Here is a 16602-nt window from a genome sequence, read left to right as displayed (position 1 = left end):
AAAGCCAAAAGATGTAAAACCAATATTTTGTAAATGGGTTTACAAGGTGAAGACTCGATCAGATGGCTCCATTGAAGGTATAAAGCTCGACTTGTTTCTAGAGGTTTTTCTCAACAATATGGGCTGGATTATGAAGAAACGTTTAGTCCAGTGGCGAAGATCACAACAATTCGAGCTCTACTAGCTTTAGCCGCTAGCAAATCTTGGAAGCTGTGGCAGATGGATGTCAAGAACGCTTTCTTACATGGAGAACTTGACAGAGACATTTATATGGATCAACCAAGAGGCTTTGAGAACAAAATCCATCCCGAGCATGTCTGCAAATTAAAGAAAGCACTATACGGCTTGAAGCAGGCTCCAAGAGCTTGGTACGGGAAGATTGGCGAGTTCTTGGTACAAAGTGGTTTCACAGTTGCTCCTTCAGATTCTAGTTTATTTGTGAAACAAGATCAAGGAAAACTAGCCATAGTGCTAGTATATGTGGATGACTTAATCATCACGGGAGATCACTATGAGGAGATCCAAAGGACAAGAGAGAATCTGTCTATCGGATTTCATATGAAGGAGCTTGGAGAACTCAAACATTTTCTTGGACTCGATATAGAGCGGAAAAGAGAAGGATTATTTCTGGGACAACAGAAATATGCGCGTGATCTTTTACAAAAGTACGGAATGCTTAATTGCAAACCTATCTCAACTCCGATGGATCCGAATACAAAACTACGAGCAGATGAAGGAAAAAGTCTTCAAGATGTTACCATGTATCGAAAGTTGGTCGGAAGTCTTATTTATCTCACACTAAGCCGGCCAGACATATCTTATGCAGTTGGAGTGGTTAGTCCATGGTTGCAAAACTCGGATTAAATCGGCGAGAACTCGCCGAGTTATCGTTTTCAGTAGCTCACCGAGAACTCGATGGCTAACTCGGCCTATAAATCGGTCAACCGCTGGTCAACGGCGGTGAACAGCCGGTCAACGGCGGTCAATTATTCAGATCTCGCCGGAAATGACAGGAGAAAGAAAAGAAGATGAGAGAGGAAGGAAACAAGTTGAAACCGGTCACAAAGTAGGTGAAATGTCCCGTTCTTATTGATTAAAAACGTTCCATATTAATTGATTTCGTTGCGAGGTTTTGACCTCTATATGAGACGTTTTTCAAAGACTGCATTCATTTTTAAAACAAACCATAACCTTTATTTCATAAATAAAGGTTTAAAAAGCTTTACGTAGATTATCAAATAATGATAATCTAAAATATCCTGTTTACACACGACCATTACATAATGGTTTACAATACAAATATGTTACATCGAAATCAGTTTCTTGAATGCAGTTTTTACACAATATCATACAAACATGGACTCCAAATCTTGTCCTTATTTTAGTATGCAACAGCGGAAGCTCTTAGTATTCACCTGAGAATAAACATGCTTTAAATGTCAACAAAAATGTTGGTGAGTTATAGGTTTAACCTATATATATATATCAAATCGTAACAATAGACCACAAGATTTCATATTTCAATACACATCCCATACATAGAGATAAAAATCATTCATATGGTGAACACCTGGTAACCGACATTAACAAGATGCATATATATAAGAATATCCCCATCATTCCGGGACACCCTTCGGATATGATATAAATTTCGAAGTACTAAAGCATCCGGTACTTTGAATGGGGTTTGTTAGGCCCAATAGATCTATCTTTAGGATTCGCGTCAATTAGGGTGTCTGTTCCCTAATTCTTAGATTACCAGACTTAATAAAAAGGGGCATATTCGATTTCGATAATTCAACCATAGAATGTAGTTTCATGTACTTGTGTCTATTTTGTAAATCATTTATAAAACCTGCATGTATTCTCATCCCAAAAATATTAGATTTTAAAAGTGGGACTATAACTCACTTTCACAGATTTTTACTTCGTCGGGAAGTAAGACTTGGCCACTGGTTGATTCACGAACCTATAACAATATATACATATATATCAAAGTATGTTTATAATATATTTACAACACTTTTAATATATTTTGATGTTTTAAGTTTATTAAGTCAGCTGTCCTCGTTAGTAACCTACAACTAGTTGTCCACAGTTAGATGTACAGAAATAAATCGATAAATATTATCCTAAATCAATCCACGACCCAGTGTATACGTATCTCAGTATTGATCACAACTCAAACTATATATATTTTGGAATCAACCTCAGCCCTGTATAGCTAACTCCAACATTCACATATAGAGTGTCTATGGTTGTTCCGAAATATATATAAATGTGTCGACATGATAGGTCGAAACATTGTATACGTGTCTATGGTATCTCAAGATTACATAATATACAATACAAGTTGATTAAGTTATGGTTGGAATAGATTTGTTACCAATTTTCACGTAGCTAAAATGAGAAAAATTATCCAATCTTGTTTTACCCATAACTTCTTCATTTTAAATCCGTTTTGAGTGAATCAAATTGCTATGGTTTCATATTGAACTCTATTTTATGAATCTAAACAGAAAAGTATAGGTTTATAGTCGGAAAAATAAGTTACAAGTCGTTTTTGTAAAGGTAGTCATTGCAGTCGAAAGAACGACGTCTAGATGACCATTTTAGAAAACATACTTCCACTTTGAGTTTAACCATAATTTTTGGATATAGTTTCATGTTCATAATAAAAATCATTTTCTCAGAATAACAACTTTTAAATCAAAGTTTATCATAGTTTTTAATTAACTAACCCAAAACAGCCCGCAGTGTTACTACGACGGCGTAAATTCGGTTTTACGATGTTTTTCGTGTTTCCAGGTTTTAAATCATTAAGTTAGCATATAATATAGATATAGAACATGTGTGTAGTTAATTTTAAAATTCAAGTTAGAAGGATTAACTTTTGTTTGCGAACAAGTTTAGAATTAACTAAACTATGTTCTAGTGATTACGAGTTTAAACCTTCGAATAAGATAGTTTTATATATATGAATCGAATGATGTTATGAACATCATTACTACCTCAAGTTTAGTAGGTAAACCTACTGGAAGTGACAAGAAATGATCTAGCTTCAAAGGATCTTGGATGGCTTGAAAGTTCTTGAAGTAGGATCATGACACGAAAACAAGTTCAAGTAAGATTTTTACTCGAATTAAGATAGTTTATAGTTATAGAAATTGAATCAAAGTTTGAATATGAATATTACCTTGAATAAGAAAGATAACCTACTGTATATAACAAAGGTTTCTTGATCTTAGATGATTACTTGAAATGGATTAGAAAGCTTGAAAGTAAATTAGTAAACTTGAAGGGATTTTTGAAGTGTTCTTCCTATGATGATTATAGCTTGATTCTTGAAGTGATTTTTGATGAAGATAATGATTAACTACTGGAAAAATACGTTCATAATAGTGTGTGTGTGTTGAGAGAGAATTAGAAAGAGAATTGGAAGTGAAATGGAGTGAATAATGAGTGGTAATTGGTGAGTGGTGAGTGGGGTTAAAAGGAGTTCTAGTTAGTTGACTAGCTCATGGTAGAAGTTAAAATTGATTAGTCATACATGACATAATCAAGAGTGGAATCCCATGCTAGTTCCTATTGGTATATACTCATAGTAAGTACGTTTTGAAGCTGTGTATAATACGAGTAAGAATACGACTAGAATTCCTGATGAAAGAAAAGAATGGAAAAGTAACTGTAACCATTTTCGTTAAGTATGAGTGTTTTGATATATGTCTTGAAGTCTTCCAAAAGTATTTTAATACATCTAAATACACTACTTGTATATACATTTTAACTGAGTCGTTAAGTCATCGTTAGTCGTTACATGTAAGTGTTGTTTTGAAACCTTTAAGTTAACGATCTCAATTAATGTTGTTAACCCATTGTTTATTATATCTAATGAGATGTTAAATTATTATATTATCATGATATTATGATATATTAATATATCTTAATATGATATATATATACATTTAAATGTCGTTACAACGATAATCGTTACATATATGTCTCGTTTCGAAATCCTTAAGTTAGTAATCTTGTTTATATGTATATAACTCATTGTTAATATACTTATGGAGATACTTACTTATCATAATCTCATGTTAACCATATGTATATCCATATATATATCGTCATGTCGTTTTTACAAGTTTTAACGTTCGTGAATCGCCGGTCAACTTGGGTGGTCAATTGTCTATATGAAACATATTTCAATTAATCAAGTCTTAACAAGTTTGATTGCTTAACATGTTGGAAACATTTAATTATGTAAATATCAATCTCAATTAATATATATAAACATGAAAAAGTTCGGGTCACTACAGTAGGCCGTAAGTTACTTAAATCTGCTGTGACTTTTTGAATTTTATTAAAGTTTTTTGTGGAGAAGAAGAAGAAGAAGAAGAGAGAGAGAGAGAGAGAGAGAGAGAGAGAGAGAGAGAGAAGTTACTCTGTACGTTGCTTAAATCTGTACTCCATCTATTTTCTAGGCATATTATATACCATTATTTATATTTAAATATATATTATAATTATTAAATTATATTATATATTTATTTGTATTTATATATTTTTATATATAATACCAGCCCTGTACTTACTGACAGCTATAAGAGATTCACTTTAGATTAATTTCTTTTACTTTTGGAAAATGACAATAAAAGTCCCTAAAGTTTAACAAAATCAAAATAACATGAACATACTTGATATATTATACATATATATTGAAAATAATTAGTTATATTAGAAAAGTCAACAAAAGTCAACATCCGAGTACTCCTCCGAGTTCTCCCCGAGTCGCCGATTACTCCTCAAAAACCTCCGGCCGAGTACTCCCCGAGTCGCGAGTTTTACAACCTTGGGTTAGTCGATACATGAGCAATCCGAAGAAGCCTCACCTTGATGTTGTACGACGCATTTTAAGGTATGTTAAAGGCACTATTAACTTTGGCATTTTGTACAAGAAAACAAAAGAATGTCACGTGACTGGATATTGTGACGCTGATTACGCTGGAGACTATGATACACGACGATCAACAACTGGATACATGTTTAGTCTTGGATCGGGAGTATTATCATGGTGCAGCAAGAGACAACCAACTGTATCCTTATCAAGCACCGAAGCAGAATATCGATCGGCATCATCAGCAACACAAGAAATTACATGGTTGAAACAACTAATGGAAGATCTTCATCAATCAACAGACTATCAAGTAGAGCTTTTCTGTGATAACCTATCAGCTATACGTCTAGCAGAGAATCCAGTCTTTCACGCAAGAACAAAACATATAGAAGTACATTATCACTATGTTCGCGAGAAGGTCCTTGAAGGGGAGATCAAGATGGTGCCAACAAAGACAGATGAACAAGTTGCAGATATATTCACCAAGAGCCTAAGTAAACCAAAGTTTACAAAATTCAGAGAAGCACTTGGAATGGTCTGCAAGACATCATTGGAAGAAAATTTGCATTGAGGGAGAGTGTTAAAATACAATGCAAATTTAGATAATATGGAATTAGTAATGTATATAAATATCTAGATATTAAAATGTAAAAGAAATATCTAGATATTAATATATATATGAAGAAAAATCTAGATGTTAAAATGAAAAAAATCTAGATATTTTTATGTGGTAAAAATATCTAGATATTTATCCATAGAAAAATCTAGTGTGTAGAAGTTTCTATGGAGTAGTATAAATATGGGTGTTGATTTCATTTGTGAGTAAGGTGTGAGTAAGTGAAGTGTGAAGTAGAGAAGAAATAAGAAGTGAAGAAGAGTTAGAAGTAGAAGTTGTGAAGAAATAAGAGTGTGAGTTGAGTCCATAATATTGTAATTGTTTCTTTGTATTAATAAAAGTGTTCTTTGTTAAGTTTCCCGGTTAAGCCTTAGTTCGTGTTTGAGTTCTTAGTGCACTTGTGTTATTTTTATTATATGGTCGACTCTGCCGCCTAAGTGATACATGGTCGGTTATACCGCCTGAATGATATATGGTCGACACTGTCGCCTAAATACTATTGTGCACTAAGGATTCATAAAATTAAAGGCTAACCAACGTCAAAGTGTTGGTCTAGTGAGTGAGTATAACCTATGTCCTCTATAGTGGGTGTGTTGGGCTCGTCGAAGCTTCCAACAGCATACACCTGCAAATATAAACCACAATTTATCATCAAAGTTATTATCAAAAACTCACAACAAAAGCAGAGAGTAACAGCGAACGAATGACACCCAAAATAGGAAACAACAAATGATACCCAAAAATGCCAATATACACTTCATAAATTGCAATTATACGGAGTGTTTAGAAAAGATTAAGTTCATACCAGTTATCAATTGCGATGGTGGCGACAACGGTGATTACAAACGGTCACGACAAAGGTTGGAGTTTAATCGCCTCAAACCCTAATGTTTACCCCAAATCTACAATCGATTTAGGGTTTCAAATTTCAAAAATCGCCTAAATGCAGTGGAGATCGAGATTGTTCCCAAAAATCAGAGAAGCACAAAGAAATTTGTCTTACAATAAAAAAAATTGGTTGTTAATTTGTCTTTATAGATGTACATTTATATAAGTTGTAACAAATTTAATGCATTGTCACATTATAACGTGTATCGCATTTCCCTGCAAGTTGATTATGTAATAAGTAAATTAATTCAAGAACTTTGAGTCTTAGACACTGATATTAATAATGAGTACTTACATGATGGTGGAGTAGTATACAACAAAATGTGGTTGGTACTTCTTTGCGTGCCATCCATGTACAGTATACATTTGGTTCAAACGCTATGTTGGCTTGGTTAACTTTTAGCTCGGTTATCGTCAACGGTTGTTCCATTCTGTACAAAATATACAGTCATTTAGTCTTATCATAAGAAGCGTAAAAACATTAAAAAAATGCTTAAACTGAGAAATGATTTGCATTATATTAGGGAATCTGTATAAAGCAGATAAGAATACAAATTTGTTGGAAAGAGCAAACATGTTATTTTCATACTGTTAAATAAATTCTATATAGTTAAACTATATCTATATATTTACAGTTTTTATATAGTTTATTTGCAGTAAAGATATACATATAATACTATTGTTCATATTTATAACAAACATGTTATTGCTTAGACCATTCATTATGCAAATTAATAATGTTGTGATGTTGTGGGGGCAATTTTTTTTTCTGGCGTCGCATTGTTGCGGGATGAAGTGGGTGTTGTGAGTGTTGTGGTAAGTCATAATTGGTAGTTGAATAAATAGAGAATTAAAAAAAAAATTAGCCAATAAAAAAACCACGGTTGTTGTCTTCCCCGTGGTCCGCCCCTACTACATCACAACAGCCTCACAAAGCCCGTTCCACATCATATAACGATGTCATCGTTGTTGGTCATTGCGAATGGTCTTATACCGTTGAATAAATGCTATTTAGTTAAACTATATCTATATGTTTAAATTTTTTATACAATAAATATACCTTTTGTGAACAACCAACCCAACCCATTTTCCCACAAAATCAACAATGACCCAAATGTTACTTTGACCCATTACTTAGAGAAGGCCATTTTGCCAATATCAACTTTATCATTAAGCATATTCCATATAGCCTATTACTGGATCCATCTTACAATGAAAGCTTAAGCAATGAAATATGGCATACACCTAAAACTTTAAAACTAAAATATTAATAACAAAACTTGAAGCAAATCCTGGGCAAACACTTCAAGAAAGTGGTTAAGTTAAATAATTCAAATAAGTCAGATATGTGAAATTAGTCAAATAGTTCAAATAGGTCAAATAAGAGTACAAGTTTGATTGTAACAGAAAACTTATTAGTTAAGTCAAATAAGTCTAATTTCTCAAATATGTTCGGTAAATCAAACACACCAACATACCATCATCAATGGGCATCCTAGCATCGTATTAGGTGGAATAAATAATAACATGTGGAGTGGTGATTATTTGTAACAGATAGTAATTGCATTTTCTGAGTAAATAAACAGACATAAATAAATAGATAGATGTAGAATGAAATATACATACATAAATAAAAGATAAACAAATAAATAGATGACTAAATAATGCATAATGAAACAAATCTCAAACAACGAAAACATTAGTATCAGTTATGGATAATATAGAACTAACTTAGCAGCTACGGAGTATTAATTAATTAGAAGATAATATGACATTATGTACCCTCTGCATTGGATGATTGGAAAGAGGCAGCATCATTATATTGAGGCCGGACAATATCAGAACTTCATGAAATCCAACGTTAGCTGTAAAGAACACAGGAAAAGATAATGGAGTCCACCTTCATCATCTACACAGCAGCAAAGAACAAAAAAACTATAAATTAAAAACCTTACTTTTAATTAAATTTGGTAAAAGAAATCGGTAAAGGATACCAACAATAAGCCTAGAGAATAAGAAAGGCTGGAATGAATGATTATAACCCTATATCGACCTTTTAATCGACCAGATTATCAAGGTAAAACCCTTCAATCTCTGGTCCTAAATCGACCTTTTAATCGACCAGATTATCAAGGTAAAACCCTTCAATCTCTGGTCAGCGACACTCAGCTGGAAAGCTGTAAAACCCTTCAATCTCTGGTCAGCGACACTCGGCTGGAAAGCTGTAAAACCCTTCAATATCTGGTCAGTGACACTCGGCTGGAAAGATTCGGCCATTGAAGATGAAGTGATGAAGATGACGATGATGATTTAGTTTTTTGATATCTCCTCAATAGTCTGCTGTAGATCGTTGATGAAGATGAAGATGGTGGCGGAAGCTGCTAGAGATACGTGGATAGAATATCAATGGGATATTATAGGGTTAAAAAAAAAAAAAAATAGCTACAGTATTGAAGCGCGTTAATAGTGTTTTTGGAGGTGAAGGACGAATGGGTGAGTGACACCATTTACCACAATTTATATATATACTAGTCAAAGACCCGCGAATTCGCAGAATTTTGCTAAGGAAATTTGCTATAGTAAAGATGAAAGAATGTGAAAATATAATCAAATCCAAAGGAAGACCAAAACTTTAATAAGTATATAAGTTGTTACACCAAGTTCACAAGCACCCTTATGAAAGAACAACTTTCAATCAAGTTACACGAGGTCCTCCTTGATCTAGCCTCTCAAATAAATCCAACCTATGTAGGTCTGTCCAAACAGTATTATATATTGTATTAGTATTATTATTAGTTAAGTGACTTGATTTCGAGATTAGAATGACCGTTTTGTCAATTCACTATGCATTAAGATCACAATTGCAAATGGTATCCTATTAAACCTGACTTGACTGTGGACCCAACAAACCTTCTTATTATTGTTGTGCGTCACATTTGCAACTGTTTTGGAAAACAATAAAGAATACCACTATCTGTGCTATTGAATAATATAAGGTTTCAAGTGTCAAATAATAATATGACAGCTAGCTATAGAATTAGACCATAACATAAAAAAGAAACATTGATTGAGTTGATATTCAAGATAATATACGTATAGAAGACCCACGACCCAGTGCACACACGAATCACTAATTAAATGAATGTGTATATTGGAGTAAGTTGACTTAAGAATTAAACTTTTATATGTCCTAATTAGTAAAAAAAAAAAAAAAACCCTTTTATTTGACTCGCTTGAGATGAATAGGACCCGAACAACCAATGTATAACCAAATAAGTAAAAAGTGTCACTTCTATATTTAATATCTAATGTAAAACACCACATGAGGACAACATACCCGTTGCACTTACTCTGTCATGTACCACAAATAATCGGACAAACCTCTAGTGACATTGAGTTGCTCCAATAACCCACGTGTGGTATACTCATTATCACCATACGTTTCAGTTTGATCAATAAATGACTGCCAAGCAAATCCTCGCCCATAGATTTCATTTGCATCAGCAAACATTGTGACCATACCTATAATCACAATCACAAATAAATATCATCAATCAACTAATTTAATAAATTCATGTGTAATATGAGAGTTTTGTATTATTGTACGATTTCACGCTTTTTGGATTATACACGGTATTCTTGCAGTCAGAGTGGATCAGAGTGGATGCTGATAGACCATGGAGAAATATTGTACTTCTGGTTTAGGAGATTTATTGTTACGTAATCGGCTCAAATATTATTTGATAATAAAGTAGCACAATCTTCAGCCTTAAAGTTATAAACATACGCCTATAAAGACATCATATTTAAAAACTGAGCTCCAACTGTTAAGTTGCCGAATTAAGCAAATCGTAAATGAACAAAAAGGTTGTAAAAATACAACCTTTTGATGGTTTCCAGGATTGATAATAGTGGGATCACTATTTACAAAAGCAGGCTCGCAGAGTTTTATGGCTCTATGCAAATCTTTCAGATGCCCCCATTTCCGCTTCTCGTTTTAGCACTATAGATACAGAGAGGTTGCTCATAAATTTATAACTGATCGACTACGCAATCAATAAATTTTTATTGATGCACTCATCATGGCATATAAGAAGCAAAATATAAGTAGAGCTATATACAGGTTACCTAAAGAGGAAGTTATCAACATTTTTTTTTTTTTTTTTGGTCTTCTGAATGCGGCCAATTTTGTTTCATCACAAAATATCACCTTTTAGGGTAGATATTGGAGGGAATTGCCCATGGATTAACTGATATTGCAGCTATGTTTGCTCCATCCCCCTACTTGTGAAACAATTTCCATAATCAATACACTATTCTTATCAACAACAATATTCGATTTATTTATTAAGATAAACAATACACCTGATTTTCATGTACCTTTAAGAGCCTTGGAAGCTAATTAGAATGGTAAAATTTGCCAAACTTCACTGACCCTAAGCAAATAATGTGTGGTACCTGTACTGAATAAAGTTTAGATAGATTACTAAAATAAGTAAAATATGAAAGATAACGGGTGATAATATAACTGGTTGAAACTGTCTATGAAGCTAAAGTTTGTGGCTTGATTTCCTCGAAATAAAACAAAAAAGAAATACCTGATGTGTTTTGTCGAAACGAATTCCTTCTGTATAAGATAACTGGTGTCTACGCGATGAGACATTCGAGAACCTTCCTTCTTTATTACTTTCACGTGCTGTTCTTTACTTCTTTTCATGTTTTCCAGCTAAAGATTTTTAAAATAAAAATGAACTGCCCAAACTGATAGTAGTGTATCACTTCCGATCACACGAAACAAAGAGATAAAAAGACTAAACACACGGTGCATTGTATTTTGTTATGCAAAAGAAAGACGTTAGAGATTAGTTATCATCTACTCCTGCAAATTGACTCTTGAGAACTATATCTCTATCATGGCGTAACCGTTGTATTGTTATCTAGGCTTAAAAGACATAGAATGCCAATAACCGCACATATATATATATATATATATATATATATATATATATATATATATATATATATATATATATATATATATATATATATATAGGTATAGGGGCAGGATCAATGGGAAAGTAACCAAACGGGGGGAAGCGGGGGGAAGCAAAATTTATTTTTTATTTTCGTTTTTTTTGAAAAAAAAATTTTCCGGCATCAAGATCACACGAAAATATGAACATTTAGAAGAGACACTTCGTGATGAATGTTATTATTTAGGCGGGAAAACGATCGACAAAAATAACATTCAAGATAATATTGTTCGTGGAGAATATGAACGTTTTTTTTCTTCATGTTTTGTGAAGTAAAATTTAGCCCGATTTAGAGTTTAGGGTTTAGGGTTTGGTGTTTTGGGTTTATTCCATAAACCCAAAACGCCAAACCCTAAACCCTAAACCGTTCGTGTTAAAAACTCAATCTAAATCCTAAATCTAAACCCTAAATCTAAACCCTAAACCCTAAATTTCTAAACCCTAATATCTAAACCCCAATAGCTAAAACCTCAAAATACGCTCGAAAAACACGATAATTGTTATATATTACTTCTTCGAGCGTTTTCCCGCCAAAATAAAAACATTTATCACAAAGTGTCTCTACTAAATGTTCATATTTTCATCTCATCTATAATGTTCGTGAACAAAGTTTTTTCAAAAAACGAAAAAAAAAAAAAAAAGTTTTTGCTTCCCCCCGCTTCCCCCCGAATGGTTACTTCCCTCTTGATCCTACCAATATATATATATATATATATATATATATATATATATATATATATATATATATATATATATATATATATATATATATATATATATATATAGGGGCAGGATCAATGGGGAAATAAACAATCGAGGGGAAGCGGGGGGAAGCAAAAAAAAAAATTCGTTTTTTTTGGAATTTTTTTTTTTCAGGCATCAAGATCACACGAAAATATGAACATTTAGAAAAGACACTTCGTGATGAATGTTATTATTTAGGCGGGAAAACGATCGACAAAAATAACATTCAAGGTAATATTGTTCGTGAAGAATATGCAACGTTTTTTTTCTTCATGTTTTGTGAAGTAAAATTTAGCCCGATTTAGAGTTTAGGGTTTAGGGTTTAGGGTTTGGTGTTTTGGGTTTACTCCATAAACCCTAAACACCAAACCCTAAACCCTAAACCCTAAACCCTAAACTCTAAACCGTTCGTGTTTAAAACTCAATCTAAACCCTAAATCTAAACCCTAAACCCTAAATTTCTAAACCATAATATCTAAACCCTATAAACCCTAATATCTAAACCCCAATAGCTAAAACCTCACCATACGCTCGAAAAACACGATAATTGTTATATATTACTTCTTCGAGCGTTTTCCCGCCAAAATAAAAACATTTATCACAAAGTGTCTCTACTAAATGTTCATATTTTCATCTCATCTATAATGTTCGTGAACAAAGTTTTTTCAAAAATCGAAAAAAAAAAAGTTTTTGCTTCCCCCCGCTTCCCCCCGATTGGTTACTTCCCTCTTGATCCTACCACTATATATATATATATATATATATATATATATATATATATATATATATATATATATATATATATAACACAAATAATGTTGGACAAAAAGTGTATGATCAGTCGAACCAACGCCCAAATCAAAACGCAAGGCGTTAAAACTTACAAATTTAGGGGGAAAAAATTGGGACAAAATGCCAAAATCTAACATATAAATACACTAAAAAAATTCAATCGCCAAAGTGACTGACCTTGGTAGCCACTACATAAGTTTGACCCACCTGTAGCAGATAATTTACATAAATAGATGCAAGTATGATGATTACAATACGATGATGTGAAACAATTAGTATTAGAACGTACTTATCTGATAATACTTGCTAAGAAAGTCAAACCGTTGAGGCCAATTTGGAAACAGCCACACCAGCAACCTATCACTTGAATTGATAGATCATTATTTGATTAGTGGCTATGAATGTATTTATCTAGGTTACTGTATGCGGATATGAAAAAATCAGCAACTCCAAACAGCAAACTGAGCACACAGTAATGAAAACACTACTTCTTTTTCACCTCACATATGGTTTTTGCCATGTATTTATCTATTTAAGATCAATTTTCACAACAGTCTTTCTTCATAGTAACTTAACTTGTACAATAGTAATGGAGTAAAAGTCTTTTTAAAAAGGAGTTTTTCATAATCTAAACCAATATACAACAGTTATATATAAAAAGTAAACTAACCTTTTGGTGCTTAAGGTCTTCAATAAAGCCACTACAACTAACCTTTTGAAAGCTTTGACAAACACAAATAAACCTTCCAACTGTTGCTATATCTACAAAGTTACTCATTCCTTTCACTTGAGAAAGTATAAGGGTATCATTAAAAGTTATGTGCCATTTGACAGTGGACTTGTGTATTGCACTTTCAGCTCTAAAATAAATTCTTCATTTCTGAGTATCAAAATCAAATTGCAACCCTGCTGACAAACGTAATTCTTAGCCCATATACCATCCAACTCAATATGAACTCTCCAACGATTAACCTAACCAAACTTACCGCCCAAACCACTTAAAGACTCATCTCGCTCATGCCTACATTGACTGAATAAAATCAAACCTACAAACGTGCCCACCGTGACCACTTGACTGTTGCATTCAAATATTTAAAAAACGGTCATTTTACCGGATGACCATCAATGTATGACAAAAATTAGTCATGGTTTGACATCTAGTATACAAAACATCTCAAAGTCTGTACAATTTAACCATTTTCAATTTGTTTATCAATAGTGAAGAATCAGTAGAAAAAAATAAAATATATACCATAGTAGAGACTTATGATAGAAGCTTCTCCTTGAGTTAAGAGACATGCGGGACATTATAAATAAAAATCAATAATCAAAAATGTAGCACACAAATGATAATGTTAGAGGGTAGCATGCACTTGCTAAAACGTAGAACAACAATTGTACCTCAACTATATTAACATCGAGTCTTCATGCACTTTCCAATGGTTGATGCCATGACACTACACTATGCCCTGCAATTCCATATTAGGCCAAAGTTAATGAAGATAATCACAATGTTCCCTATTATATAATATATATAATATACATATAATTTTGATCTGATATGTACAAATTTAATATCAAACAACTAAAAACATGTACAATCCATGTATCCATAACAACAATGCAAACTCATGTCATTGCTTCAATATCATCCATGTAAAAAGTGTATAATACATTAATAATTTAATACGTCCAAAGTCAAACACAATATATGAGTAACCTAATGAATAATCTTAAATTGCCCATTTATATGATATTCAATTTAATTAATTACATAATAGGGAAGAAATACATGTCTCTATACCAAATAGAGATGAAGCACATATGGACTTTTGTTACCATTATCAACCCAATTATCATAATAATTTCCAGTGACGGTTATATATATATAATCGATTAACCTGATTATTGTAACCACGATTTATTCCAGTTCACATACTCGCATCTTTGATTACATGATTCGATAGACTAAACTAATAATCGATTAAAGAGTAGATGAACTGATTACCTGATTTATTAGAATTGACAGTTCGTTTATATTGCATAACCCTCGTCGATCTCCAAATTATCATATGATAATTTGATTCTTAGAATCGTTTGAATAATCTTCTCTCCTTCCACGATAACGCGAAATCTTACTGTTTAGAATCAACAGTTAAATCACTCGTCAAACAGCAAGATAGCGTATTCGATCTTCATAAACCCTAAAATCCCTAGAATGACTCCAATTGATTCTTTGATTTTGGTATGTTCTCCAAAAAAATTACCGATTTGAGAAGATCCGGAACAATTTGATAGCCATCCATATAATTTTGTTACATTTTGAAACCCCTAATTCCCGTAAGATTTAGCGTGTTGGGCAATTTTGTCCTTTTTATTGTTCTTGAAAAAAAGTTACGTAATATTAATTTCAAGAAGTAGATCAACGACTGTAATGATAAATTGTCTTAGATCCAACGGTCATGAAGTGTGTTTTCAAAAAATTATTACTTAATTTGGCTTTTGTTTTAATAAGTAGTGAGATATATATATATAAAGTTGTTAATCCATCTATACGTATTGCAAAAAGGACCCTGTGATTTTCTTAAAATTTAGTCACTGATTTTTATTCTCAATACATATCGTGCTTTCTACCAACACGACATCTCTAACCTAATGTTTGTACGTACCATAACTTTCTGAACACTCATGATCCATCTCAAACAATAAACATATAATGATCAAACCCAAACCACCACTACACGCAATCTTGATCGAATCGGCTGGCCACCTTTGTATGTAGCTTGGTCCTCCATAAGGGAGTCACTCATGCTCAAGATCAAGGTGTTAGAAAAATAATAGAGTGAAGAAGACAAAAGTAAATTACCTTAAAAGGTATTTAGACAGATAAGAAGAAAGGTATCTTCATCACATCCATTTAGACTGCTCACAATGGCTACGCCGTTGGAGCTTCTTGGGGGCGCCGTTGGAAGACTCCATTGCTAGCGATCTTCCTTGGAGCTTCTTTCCAAGGCCCGTCATTTATCATGGTTTAGTATAGCATATTCAAGGACGAAGTAGTTTGTATTATTTTGTTGTGCACTACCCATTAAAAGTCGTACATTGTATTATTTAATTAATTTAGGTGAGTCCATTTGATGGTAAAAAAGTATGTCATAATGGGTTAAATCTTAAGAAGTTGTTGAGGTGGCGCTGATGTGGCACATGTGTCTATCTTTGACAGGTGTCATGGTTGTGAGCAGTCTTATAGAATGTCACAGGAAGGCTTTAGATTACAACGGATACAACTTCAACGTTAACAAAGAAGTCACCAAAATAGAATGATTCATCTTTTGTAGTTTTTTCATATACGGCTCCTTGCCTCTTTTACTTGTATAAGTGTAGAATCATTGTAACAAGCTAAAGTATCCAATTCTAAGTGTAAATACAGTCACTGATCAAATACTTAATATAAATTCAGCTTCTACTTTACATCATGGTATCAGAGCTTACGATGTGGATCTTGAAATCAATACACACGTTTTAGCTTCAATCATCTACCAAATTAAGCTGCCATGTCAAAATTGACGGTAGCTCAAAATAAACGAAGCAGAAAATTAGCTTCTTAAACCAAGCTGCCATGTCAAAATCTG

General features: G+C 32.9%; 2 long non-coding RNA genes across 17 annotated transcripts; both read right to left on the bottom strand.

Annotated features, from left to right (window-relative positions):
- Positions 1–6391: 6391 nt before the first annotated feature.
- On the bottom strand, positions 6392–8827 carry LOC139855836 (uncharacterized). Of its 4 annotated transcripts, XR_011761578.1 has the most exons (4): positions 8400–8827; positions 8184–8310; positions 6697–6832; positions 6392–6617 (listed from the first exon to the last, which is right to left on the bottom strand). It is a non-coding gene; the product is annotated as an uncharacterized lncRNA (long non-coding RNA). The 4 variants fall into 4 exon arrangements; XR_011761577.1 differs by having other exon boundaries at positions 6392–6832; positions 8396–8827; XR_011761575.1 differs by having other exon boundaries at positions 6392–6832.
- Positions 8828–9607: 780 nt separating this feature from the next.
- LOC139851998 (uncharacterized) lies at positions 9608–15329 on the bottom strand. 13 transcript variants are annotated; one of them, XR_011760854.1, is made up of 8 exons: positions 14979–15329; positions 13260–14439; positions 13148–13177; positions 11000–11127; positions 10782–10859; positions 10530–10682; positions 10285–10404; positions 9608–10190 (listed from the first exon to the last, which is right to left on the bottom strand). It is a non-coding gene; the product is annotated as an uncharacterized lncRNA (long non-coding RNA). The 13 variants fall into 13 exon arrangements; XR_011760850.1 differs by having other exon boundaries at positions 9608–10404; positions 13260–13333; positions 13641–14439; XR_011760851.1 differs by having other exon boundaries at positions 9608–10404; positions 13260–13327; positions 13641–14439.
- Between the last annotated feature and the right edge of the window lie 1273 nt (positions 15330–16602).

The sequence above is a fragment of the Rutidosis leptorrhynchoides genome, chromosome 6 (genome assembly GCF_046630445.1).
Source record: "Rutidosis leptorrhynchoides isolate AG116_Rl617_1_P2 chromosome 6, CSIRO_AGI_Rlap_v1, whole genome shotgun sequence".
Lineage (NCBI taxonomy): Eukaryota > Viridiplantae > Streptophyta > Magnoliopsida > Asterales > Asteraceae > Rutidosis > Rutidosis leptorrhynchoides.
This window is presented reverse-complemented; position numbering and strand designations above follow the sequence as displayed.